Here is a 10460-nt window from a genome sequence, read left to right on the forward strand (position 1 = left end):
AATTAGCCGGGCGCAGTGGCGGGCGCCTGTAGTCCCAGCTACTCGGGAGGCTGAGGCAGGAGAATGGCGTGAACCTGGGAGGCGGAGCTTGCAGTGAGCCGAGATTGCGCCACTGCACTCCAGCCTGGGTGACAGAGCGAGACTCCGTCTCAAAAAAAAAAAATAAAATAAAAAAGAATTGGGCAGAAGGCCATAGATGCCTACAGAAGGGGGAATGGAGTCCAGAGAGGGGCTACAAAAGAGGAAAATAATCATAACAGTGGCCATAGGTGGCATTTATCAAGCACGTACTATTTGCCAGGCACTGTGTCAAGCACTTTACTGGCTTTGTCTCACTGAATCTTCCCAACAGTCCCAGGGGGCAGGTTCAGCTTTTGGGAACATTATTTTTTTTCTTGTGCCCATTTTACAGGAAACTGAAGCTCCAGGAGGCTAAATCATTGCCTGAAGTCATGTGTTGCTAAATGGCAGAGCCTCAAGCAGAGACTGCTGTTAATCGCTCCTGCTCAGAAGGGCTCAGTGCTTGTAGGGACCTGGGAGGCCATTGGGCCTAGCCCATTCATTGTCCAGAGGGACAGAGGGAAATAGACTTGTCTAAATTCACACAGCAAGTTGTTGGCACAACTACGCAGAGAATTCAAGCCTGATACAGAAGGAGCTTGGATCATCTTCTGAGCCTAAGTCCCCCTGGAGACTTCCTGTGGATGGGTGCTTGGGTGAAGGGTGGCGATGTAGATAAGGCCAGCCCCAACTGGAGGAGGCCATGGTGTGCGTGGTGTGCGTGTTATGTGCACAGTAGAGGGGAGGCCCACCTGGAGAGCTCCACCTGTCTGCCAGGCAACAGCAGCCCTGGCCTTCTGCTGGTTTGAGTATCTCCAGTAATTCATCAGGAGCCTAGTGGAGCCCAGAGCAGCACACATAGAAGGTGGGGCAGGCTGTGTCACAGCCAGTGGGAATGAATTTAGATCAACCCTGAGAATTTGAATCTGGAAGTCAGCATGCCTGGGTCTCAGTCCATCTCAGCTGCAGACTTGGGGCTGTGTTGGCCTCCACATTCCTGCCTTCCGTCTCAGGTCCTGTCTCACTGGCACATCTGCTTCAATCAGGACAGCCTGCCTCTTGTTTTCCTCCAAGCAATGGACACTCTCAAGGCAGGTACTGCCTCCCACTTTAGATTTGAGGGCTTCCCAAAGCAAGGACTCTTATCACATTAGAGCTTCCAGGACAGTGATTGAGTCTCCTCCATCAGAGTAAACATTCACCTAAGGCTGAGATTGTGTCTCCCCCATCAGAGGCCCCCTCCAGCCTCTATCCCTGTGATCTGATGGTCACAGCAGCTCCAGCATTGGCTCCATCCTGAAACATCCCCCCTACCCCCACTCCATCCCCATGTCACAGCAATGAGCTATCCTGTCCCTTCCCGGCTCCTGCCTGGGGACCCATGAGACTTCCCTTGCAGTGATGTGCTATTGGATGGGTTCAGCTCTGCCCAAGTGGCCCCCTTCCCTCTGCCTGGCCCCTTAGCAATGGTTGTCAGAGCAGCTACCCTCTGTCCTTTCGTAGTGAGCATCCATAGGCCCCTGGCTGGGTATGACCCTTTCCCACCACTCACACCACCAATGGGACCCTCATGACAATATAGTGGCAGGGCTGGGGGAGAGGGGTGCCTCAAAGGCCATCTTTCTTGAAAGGGGATCTTCTAGCCTCTGCTGGGACACACTGCCTCTTGAAGTAGGGAAGCTCTCTCTTGTGGAGAACGACCTGCTCCTGGAGAAACTGTCCTCAGAGGAAGCCAAAATCCATCTCCCTGTGACTGTCCCATGGAAATCCAATGCTCCCGCTCATCTGTCTGCAACTCTGCTACTTGCCCAGTGCTGGGGTACTCCCACATCTGCAGCTCACTGCATGCCCGGGTGCAGGCCCCCAGCTCTGACCAGCCCTACAGGGGGCAGCTGTGAAGGGCCTGGCAGACGAGCAGGCGATCTCATTTGTATTCTGAGTGGCCAGGCTGGGCCATGGCTTTCTCCAAGGTAACCCTATCCTCTCCCTCAGCTCCGTCTTTCAAAACTTCTCCAAGCAGCATCGATAATGGGAATCGATTCATCAATGAGCATCCTGGCCTCGCAGGCCGCATCCCCGCTGCGGAGCTTTGCTGCATCCCTAAGTACTTCAGCTTCTTGCCCACTCCATCCCCCATGTCCCATGCAGCACTTCTAGGGACCTGGCCCTGCCTTCCAGCCTGCCAGGATCCCAGGAGACCAAGCCTCCACCTCTGCCTCCGGACAGCTTTACTTTAGCTGAGCAAGGAGGATAGCCTGAGCCTGGAGGAAGATATGAGGGCAGGGAACCTGGGGTTGAGCTCAGAGCTGCTTGAGCCCTTCAAGCCCCATTCAGAGTGGGAGAGGGGGTGTCATGCCTTAGAGATGTGGGGACTGACCCCCTTATCCCAGCCTCCAAACACTGACGACCCAACATCAACCTCTTAACACTGCCTAGCCAAGACTGATCATCTGCCAAAGTACTGACTACACACTGACCCAACCCAACCTCCTAACAATGATGTCCCAGGCCCAGCCAACAGTGTAATGTCTCCCCAACCATCCACTGATCAGCTTGATAGCCCAACAGTAGTACGGAAGGACAACCAGAACCGACTGCCTGGCATGACCACCCATCACCGAGATCGCTACAACCAACATCCAATAATGACCTTCCCAACAGACCTCCCCTAATGGACCACCCCAGATTACCTGTCCCTAACCATTCTCCACTGCCCGTCTATCCAACAAGGATCCCCCAATCACTGATCATCATGTCACTTCCTGCTGGACCCTTGTGTGTCACCAGCAGCTCTTCAGTTGGCTGCTGGCTACAGCTAGATTTCCTTGGCACTGGATGGAACTAATCTGAACCTCCTCCAGCTCCTAGGACTTGTCCAGTTGGCCAGTGGTTGAGCTGTTGGGTGTCTAGACCCGTCCCTCTCCTTCTCACCAGACCCTATCGACTCCTACCAGCCAGTACTGCCCAGCTGCACTAGAGTTGGGATGGGAAGAATTTTCTTCACTTCAGAGGAAGGAGGAGAGAGGGGAGGCAGAGGAGGCCTGGAAGGGCAGAGACGAGGCAGAGGCTGGGAGCAAGGGGAGGAGGAAAGAAGGAGTTAAGAAATGGCCAGGGCAGGTCAGGCACGGTGGCTCATGCCTGTAATCCCAGCACTTTGGGAGGCCGAGGTGGGAGGATCACTTGAGGTCGGAGTTCGAGACCAGCCTGGCCAACCTGGTAAAACCCTGTCTCTACTAAAAACACAAAAATTAGCTGGGCGTGGTGGCAGATGCCTGTAATTCCAGCTACTTGGGAAGCTGAGGCTGGAGAATTGCTCGAACCCGGGAGGTGGAGGTTGCAGTGATCCGAGATCACGCCATTGTACTCCAGCCTGGGCGACAAGAGCAAAATCCCATCTCAAAAAAAAAAAGAGAGAGAGAGAGAGAAAGAAAGAAATGGCCAGGGCAGAAAGGAGGCTGAGAAGTGGGAAGGGGGTGCAGTTCTCAGCATGTAGGCCCTGCGTGCTGCCTTGGCCCCTCCTGACCCCTCCTGGCTGCCCCTACTTAACGGAAAGCTCCACAGAGACTCAGAGACTCAAGCAGAGCAACGGCTCCTGATCCCCCTTCATCAAGGACCGAGGACCAGGGCCATTTATTAGACGAGGGAGCAGCTGCTGTGAGCCCAGGGGCCGAGTGGCAGGAAATCACTCCGTCTCTGGAAGCTGTGGCTTGGCCCCGGCCTCCTGGGTTGGGAGGCTGTCTGTCCACCCTTGTGCTCTGTGGGATCCACCTGGGGATCTGCATGTGCTAACTGTAATCCCTGCCTGCTGCCAACCTTGGAGCCAGGCCCAGGAGATTCCACATGCTCAGGGAGAAACCGGCTCCTGGACTGACTCTGACTTGCCATGGTCAAGTCATGTCCCTTCCCCAGGCCTCAGCTTCCCCATCATTCAGTGAGGAGACTCAGTTCTTTCTCTGAGGAAGGATGCTGTCTCCGGCTGCCCTGAGGGGTGATCTCTGGGCTCTCTTTGTCCATAGGCCCCCTGGACTTGTCTGGAGTTGAAACAAGGCTGAGCCCAGTGGCAATGACTTCTGGATTCTGGGTCCTTTATCTGCTCTCTAGCCCCGCTTTGGGAACCCAGGGAGAGTCACCATCTGTTCGGGTGCTGGACTCACATCACCGGCTGAAGCCAGGGGGGCTCAGAAGCTGGAAGGCTGCTCAGGGCTGCTGGCTCAAGACAGAGGGCGAATGTGGGAAGCATGACGGGCTTGGGGAGCTGGGTAAATTGGAGATGGGGGAGATGGAAGGCAGGCCAGATGTCAAGACGCTCACCCCACTTCCACTGGCCACCTCCAGACGATAGGGCAGAAACTCATAGAGTGATGCAAGGACTGTCCTCTATCATGAGAACGTTCCGAGTTGGTGGGAAGGAGATGAGACGTCCCAGTGGTTGCTCCCAGCTGCCGGAGTCTCTGAGACTTGGAGTCTAATGCTGACCAGGCAGCAGCTGCCTTCTCTGCTGTTTCCTGCAGGGGTGGGGACAAGGGAGATGGATAAGATGTGGCTCCTGATGGATGGGTCCTTTCTCTCCAGTGGATAAGATGGGACTGTTGTCCAAGAAATCACAAGAGTACAGCATTCATTGAGCCTCTACGTGTAGATACACACACACAGACACAGACACACACACACACACACACACACACACACTCAAAGACGGCAGGAGTGAGGTTGCTTGGTATAGACCACAGGAGTTTAAGGAAGGAAGAACTCAGGAGGCTTCAGACAGCTTGGAAGGCTTCAGCAGGAGTCAAGAGTTAGTCTGGGTCTTCAGGACTGCCAGGACACGGCTTCATGGAGAGGAGGGAAGGCATTCCAGGCAGAGGGAACAGCCCGGTCGAAGGCACAGAGAGGGAATGGTGGGAACATGGGCGATAGAATCAGCTCCAGGAGCCAAGGGTGCAAGCAGGATATGGAAGAAGTTGAGGAGGAGTGGTAGCTAGGGGACTTCTCAAATGCCCTTTTATTTTATTTTTATGTTTTAATTTTTTGAGACAGAGTCTCCCTTTGTCACCCAGGCTGGAGTGCAGTGGCCGGATCTCAGCTCACTGCAAGCTCCGCCTCCCGGGTTCACGCCATTCTCCTGCCTCAGCCTCCCGAGTAGCTGGGACTACAGGCGCCCGCCACCACACCCGGCTAGTTTTTTGTATTTTTTTAGTAGAGACGGGGTTTCACCGTGTCAGCCAGGATGGTCTCGATCTCCCGACCTCGTGATCCGCCCGTCTCGGCCTCCCAAAGTGCTGGGATTACAGGCTTGAGCCACCGCGCCCGGCCTACAGTGGCACAATCTTGGCTCACTGCAGCCTCCGCCTCCTGGGTTCAGGCGATTCTCCTGACTCAGCCTCCCGAGTAGCTGGGACTACCAGCGTGCACCACTATGCTTGGCTAATTTTTGTATTTTTGGTAGAGACGGGGTTTCACTATGTTACTCAGGCTGATCTCGAACTCCTGACCTCAAATGATCCACCTGCCTCGGCCTCCCAAAGTGCTGGGATTACAGGCATGAGTCACCACGCCTGGCCTCAAATGCCCTTTTAAGGCACAAAGATTATTTTCTGATCCCCACATATGAGCATATGGTATGATTGGTTGTGTGTGCTTAAGGGAGAAATGGGCAAGATGTTCGAAATGTGGGCCATTTTGGAAAAGCAGGCAATTTTGGCAGTGGAATCTTTTTCTTTTGCATTTTCCCAGCCCTTCCTAACTTGCAGGTCATACCGGGTGGAACTGGGGGCCATCTTCCAGGAACCTGCATCCCCAGAGGTGGATAGAGGAAGGGTACCATTTCCAGAGGACACAGCCAAGGACCGCGTACCTACATGAGGTGCAGGGCCCTGGGTGTCCTGCTTCCTGACTTTGCCTGCCTGCCCTAAACTAAGCTGCCCTTCCCACGTTAGTTCAAAACCAGTCCTGTTCCTGCTGGTCCCAGGCCTCTGAACAGGATGGAAATCAATGAACAATTTGCTGCTATTTGTAGATCTCATTTCCCTGCTGGTCCCTCAACCCTAGCTGGTCCTGACCAAGTTCAGCCCTGCCCACCCTACTCAGTCAGATGCACTGGCACTGTGCCCATCCACTTGGAGCCCAGTGCTCCGTACTGAGGCTCAGTACCAGGGGAGCCGCAGCCCAGAGGCCCCTGCAGGGGGCAGGGCTTATCCTTTGGCTGGGACTAGAGGGTATGGATCCCTGAGAGCCTAGAGGAGATAAAGACAAAGCACAGACTCAGGAATCTGAATTGTTTTTAAAAAATTAAAAAATAAAACCCTCCAAGGGATTCAAGGGAAGCTGGTGCAAGAATTGCTGGGAAATGAACAGCATTCCCACCTGCCAGCTGTGTGACTTTACTTACCTTCTCTGTGCCTCAGCATCCTCATCTGTGAAATGACAGCACCAAGAGCTCTGGCCTCAAGCCTCTGCCTGGAGGGTTAACAGAGGAAAAGTAGGCATAGGTCTTAACTGAAAGCCGAGCACTTAACAGGCATTCGTCAATGATTGATAGCAGCAAGTGAGACCAAGGGCCAGGAGCACCAGCACACTGGCCTTCTGCCTGGCCAGCCAGCCCCTCCTGGACATGCTTGGGGTCCCTGGGTGGGTAAGCTTGGTAACCTGTCCCAGAGCAGTGTGCCCATGCTGCACTCGAGGTCCACATTAGTCTCCTGGGTGATGAGTGGGAGAGGCTCCCAGGAGGATGAGCAGGGGTAGGCTGGGCCTGGTGGAGGGAAACAAAACTTTGACTCCCTAGGAGCTCCTGATCTGCCAGTCGGGATGATGCTGTTTGAGGAAGCTGTAAGGTGTCGCCTTTAGGAGGGGTAAGGGAGGAGTCCCAGCAGGAGGCTAGACACTTCCAGGGGTGGTCAGTCCCTCAGGTCAAAGGGAAAGCCATAGAGAGCCTGGGGCGGTGGGGCCAGTAAGGCAGAGGGGAGCTGGATGCTTCCTTCCCACCGGGGGCACGTAGTTAATTCCAAATAACCACAATCTTTTCTATTCTTTGATATATCTCTTTCTGTGTTTCCTTGCCTTGTATGCATGGTAAAGCTTTCTCTTCTTCAAAGGGGCCCCAGGTGCCCAAGACTCCCTTCCCACTACCTTGAGACACACAGGGCATAACAGTTACAGATGTGATCGAGTTCAGCTCAGCTTGCTTGGTTTCTTTTTTCAACTTTATTGAATATAATTTACATACAATACAATGTACACATTTTAAGTGTTCAGTTTGATGAGTTTTGACAAATTTATAGACACATAACTACCACTACAATGAAGATATAGAGCATTTGCATCATCCCAAAAAGCTCCCCTGTGCCTCTTCCCAGTAGTTCCCCACCCTTCCCCCAGCCCCCGGCAACCACTGATCTGCTTTCTGTCACTATAGATTAGATTTGTCTTTTCTGGATTTTCATATAAATGGAATTATGTAATATGCACGCTTGGTTTCTGGCTGCTTTAACTGAGCAGGATGTTGATGAGATTCATCCTTGTTTTTATGGCGCTAGTTTACTCTTTTTGTTGCTCATAAGTATCCCATTGTTTGCACTAACAATCTGGCCACTTGCTGATGGACATTTGTCTTATTTCCAGGGTTTCAGTTGTTGTGAATAAAGCTACCATGAGCATGTGTGCACATACAAGTCTGAGTAAACATATATTTTCATTTTTCTTGGTTAAATACTTAAAAGTGGGATAACCAAATCTTGTGGTTATTGTATGCTTAACTTTTCAAGAAACTGACAAACTGTTTTCTGAAGTAGTTGCACCATTGTACACTTCTATTATCAGCGTGTGAGAGTTCCAGTTGCTCCACAACCTCATCGACACTTACCATAGTCAGTCTTCCAATGGCTGTGCAGTGTATCTAATTGTGGTTTTAATTTGCATTTCCCTGATAATGAATAATATTGAATATTTTTTCATGCACACACTGGCCATTCTATCTCTTCTTTTGACCCTTTTACAATGGGATTGTTTGTCTCCTTCCTATTGAATTGTAAGAGTTTGCTGGATACAAGTTCTTTGTCAGATATATGTATTGCAAATATTTTCTCCCAGGATGTGGCTTGCCTTATTTTCTTAGTTGTTTAAATCTTGATTCTAGGCCGGGCACAGTGGCTCATGTCTGTAAACCCAGCACTTATGGAGGCTGAGGCTGGTGGATCACCTGAGTGAGGTCAGGAGGTTGAGACCAGCCTGGCCAACATGGTGAAACCCCATCTATACTAAAAATATAAAAATTAGTCGGGTATGGTGGCACATGCCTGTAATCCCAGCTACTCAGGAGGCTGAGGAGTAGAACTACTTGAGCCCGGGAGGCGGAGTTAGCAGTGAGCCAAGATTGCGCCACTGCACTCCAGCCTGGGCAACAAGAGTGAGACTCTGTCTCAAAAAAAAAAAAGGAAAAAGAAAAAAAGAATCTTGATTATATTAGTTCCATGTTGTGCATTCTTCAGCAAGTTACTTAGTCTTTCTGACCCTTCGTTTCCTTATCAATAAAATGGGGCTAAAAGTACCTAGCATATAGAAGTGTTATGACATTTAACTCAATATATGTAAAATACCTAAGCCCAGAGGAGGTCCTCAACTGGTAGTGGTTATTACTGCTATTATTAGGCTGGTGCAAAAGTAATTTGCTATTAGTTTCAATGATAAAAACTGCAATAACTTTTGCAACAACCTAATATTTTCAGGCAGTTAATGGCCTCTCTTTCCTGTCTCCTGGATCTGGCCCTGATGGGGTGATATCTCTTTTCTGTCCATCTAGCTCCTGAGGATCCCATGGGCAGGCAAGGCAGGGGCAAGATGGGAACAGGATGATAACCTAAGTCATCGTGTGCCCATTCTGCCCAGACACACAAATTTGGGAACCACAGAGTACTGAGCCCAGGGGCCCACCAACCTGGAGCCTCAGAGAGAAGGAAAATGTCTCTGGGACCCCATACCTTCTACTTGTGGACCCATGCACATTCACAATTCCTTAGTCACAAAATCTACACAAACATATGTATGCCACCCCATCACACTCTGCCTGGCACCTGCACAAACTCAGACACTTACATGGGAAGAGAAATGCAGTGATCACTCTACTCCCCAACCCCCACTGCCACTGGTCCGGAAGAGCCGGCTTACTGGCCAGACCATGTATAATTCAGAGGTTTGGCCCAAAATAGTTCTAGTCAGGCCCCACTTCTCCAGTGGGGGTTAGGGAAGAAGCAGGAGCAGCAAAGGGAGTGGGGAGAGGCATCTCAACTTGGAGAAGATTCTAGAGTCTGCCTCCTGCCCTGGGTTCCTGGGCAGAGCCTGGGGGCCAGGGGAGCTTCAGAGCAGCCTAAAGCACTCACTTCCCAAATTCCCTCTCCCCCCTACACATCCCCAAATCCTCCCACCCTGGGGAGACAGGGTCACCTGCAGGCAGCTGGGAGTACCGACAGCTGGCCATTAACATCTGCTGGGGCCTGGAGTCCCCACCTGTGTGTGTCAGGCTCCCCAACACCTCCCTAGGGCCCAGGCTGAGAGGGACACTGCTGAGTTCTCAGGCATCTTTGTCCCAGGTCTCCTGTCTTCACTTCACCAATCAATCAGTTCATAAGTCCACAAATATTTACTGAGCATACGTCTGGGCAAAGCTGGGTCCTAGGACATCAGAGGGCACCTGGCTGTGCATGGAGAGGCTCAGAACTTGCTGAGGAGGCAGGAAATTCACAGAAAGGACAAAGACTGGGTCAGAGAGGGACAGGCCATGGAGCTAGGGATGCAGGCAGGGAAAGGCTTCCAGCTGAAAGCCTGACTTGAGCTGGGCCTGCCCAGGTGAAGGCCTGGATTCAGGGAGATGGAAAGGCAGGTGGGAGGGACAGGGTTGGCCGGATGGGGGCGGAGGGTCTGAGGCTATCTGGATGTTAGTAAGAAGATTGGCTGATGGAACTGGAGTCACATGAGGAAGACATGGGGCAGGCCTGGCATGGCCTACAACCTTTGGTAGTTCAACGAAGACGGGGACTATACCATATACAACCCCCGGGGGTTTCCCAAGATTCTCCAACATGGTGTTAAGTGCTTTGCTTTGGAGTCAGCCTACTGGGATTCAAATCCCAAAATCACTATGTCATTGCCCCATGACTTTGGGCAAGTGACTTAAGGTGTGTTTCCTCATGTGTTAAATGGGGGTAATAACAGTCTGTACCGGCCGGGTGCTGTGGCTCACACCTGTAATCCCAGCACTTTGGGAGGCTAAGGCAGGTAGATCACTTGAGGTCAGAAGTTCAAGACCACCCTGGTCAACATGGTGAAACTCCTTCTCTATTAAAAATACAAAAATTAGCCAGGTGTCACTGCACACCAACCTGGGTGACAAAGCTAGACTCCATCTCAAA

This window comes from Mandrillus leucophaeus, unplaced genomic scaffold (genome assembly GCF_000951045.1).
Source record: "Mandrillus leucophaeus isolate KB7577 unplaced genomic scaffold, Mleu.le_1.0 Scaffold290, whole genome shotgun sequence".
Classification (NCBI taxonomy): domain Eukaryota; kingdom Metazoa; phylum Chordata; class Mammalia; order Primates; family Cercopithecidae; genus Mandrillus; species Mandrillus leucophaeus.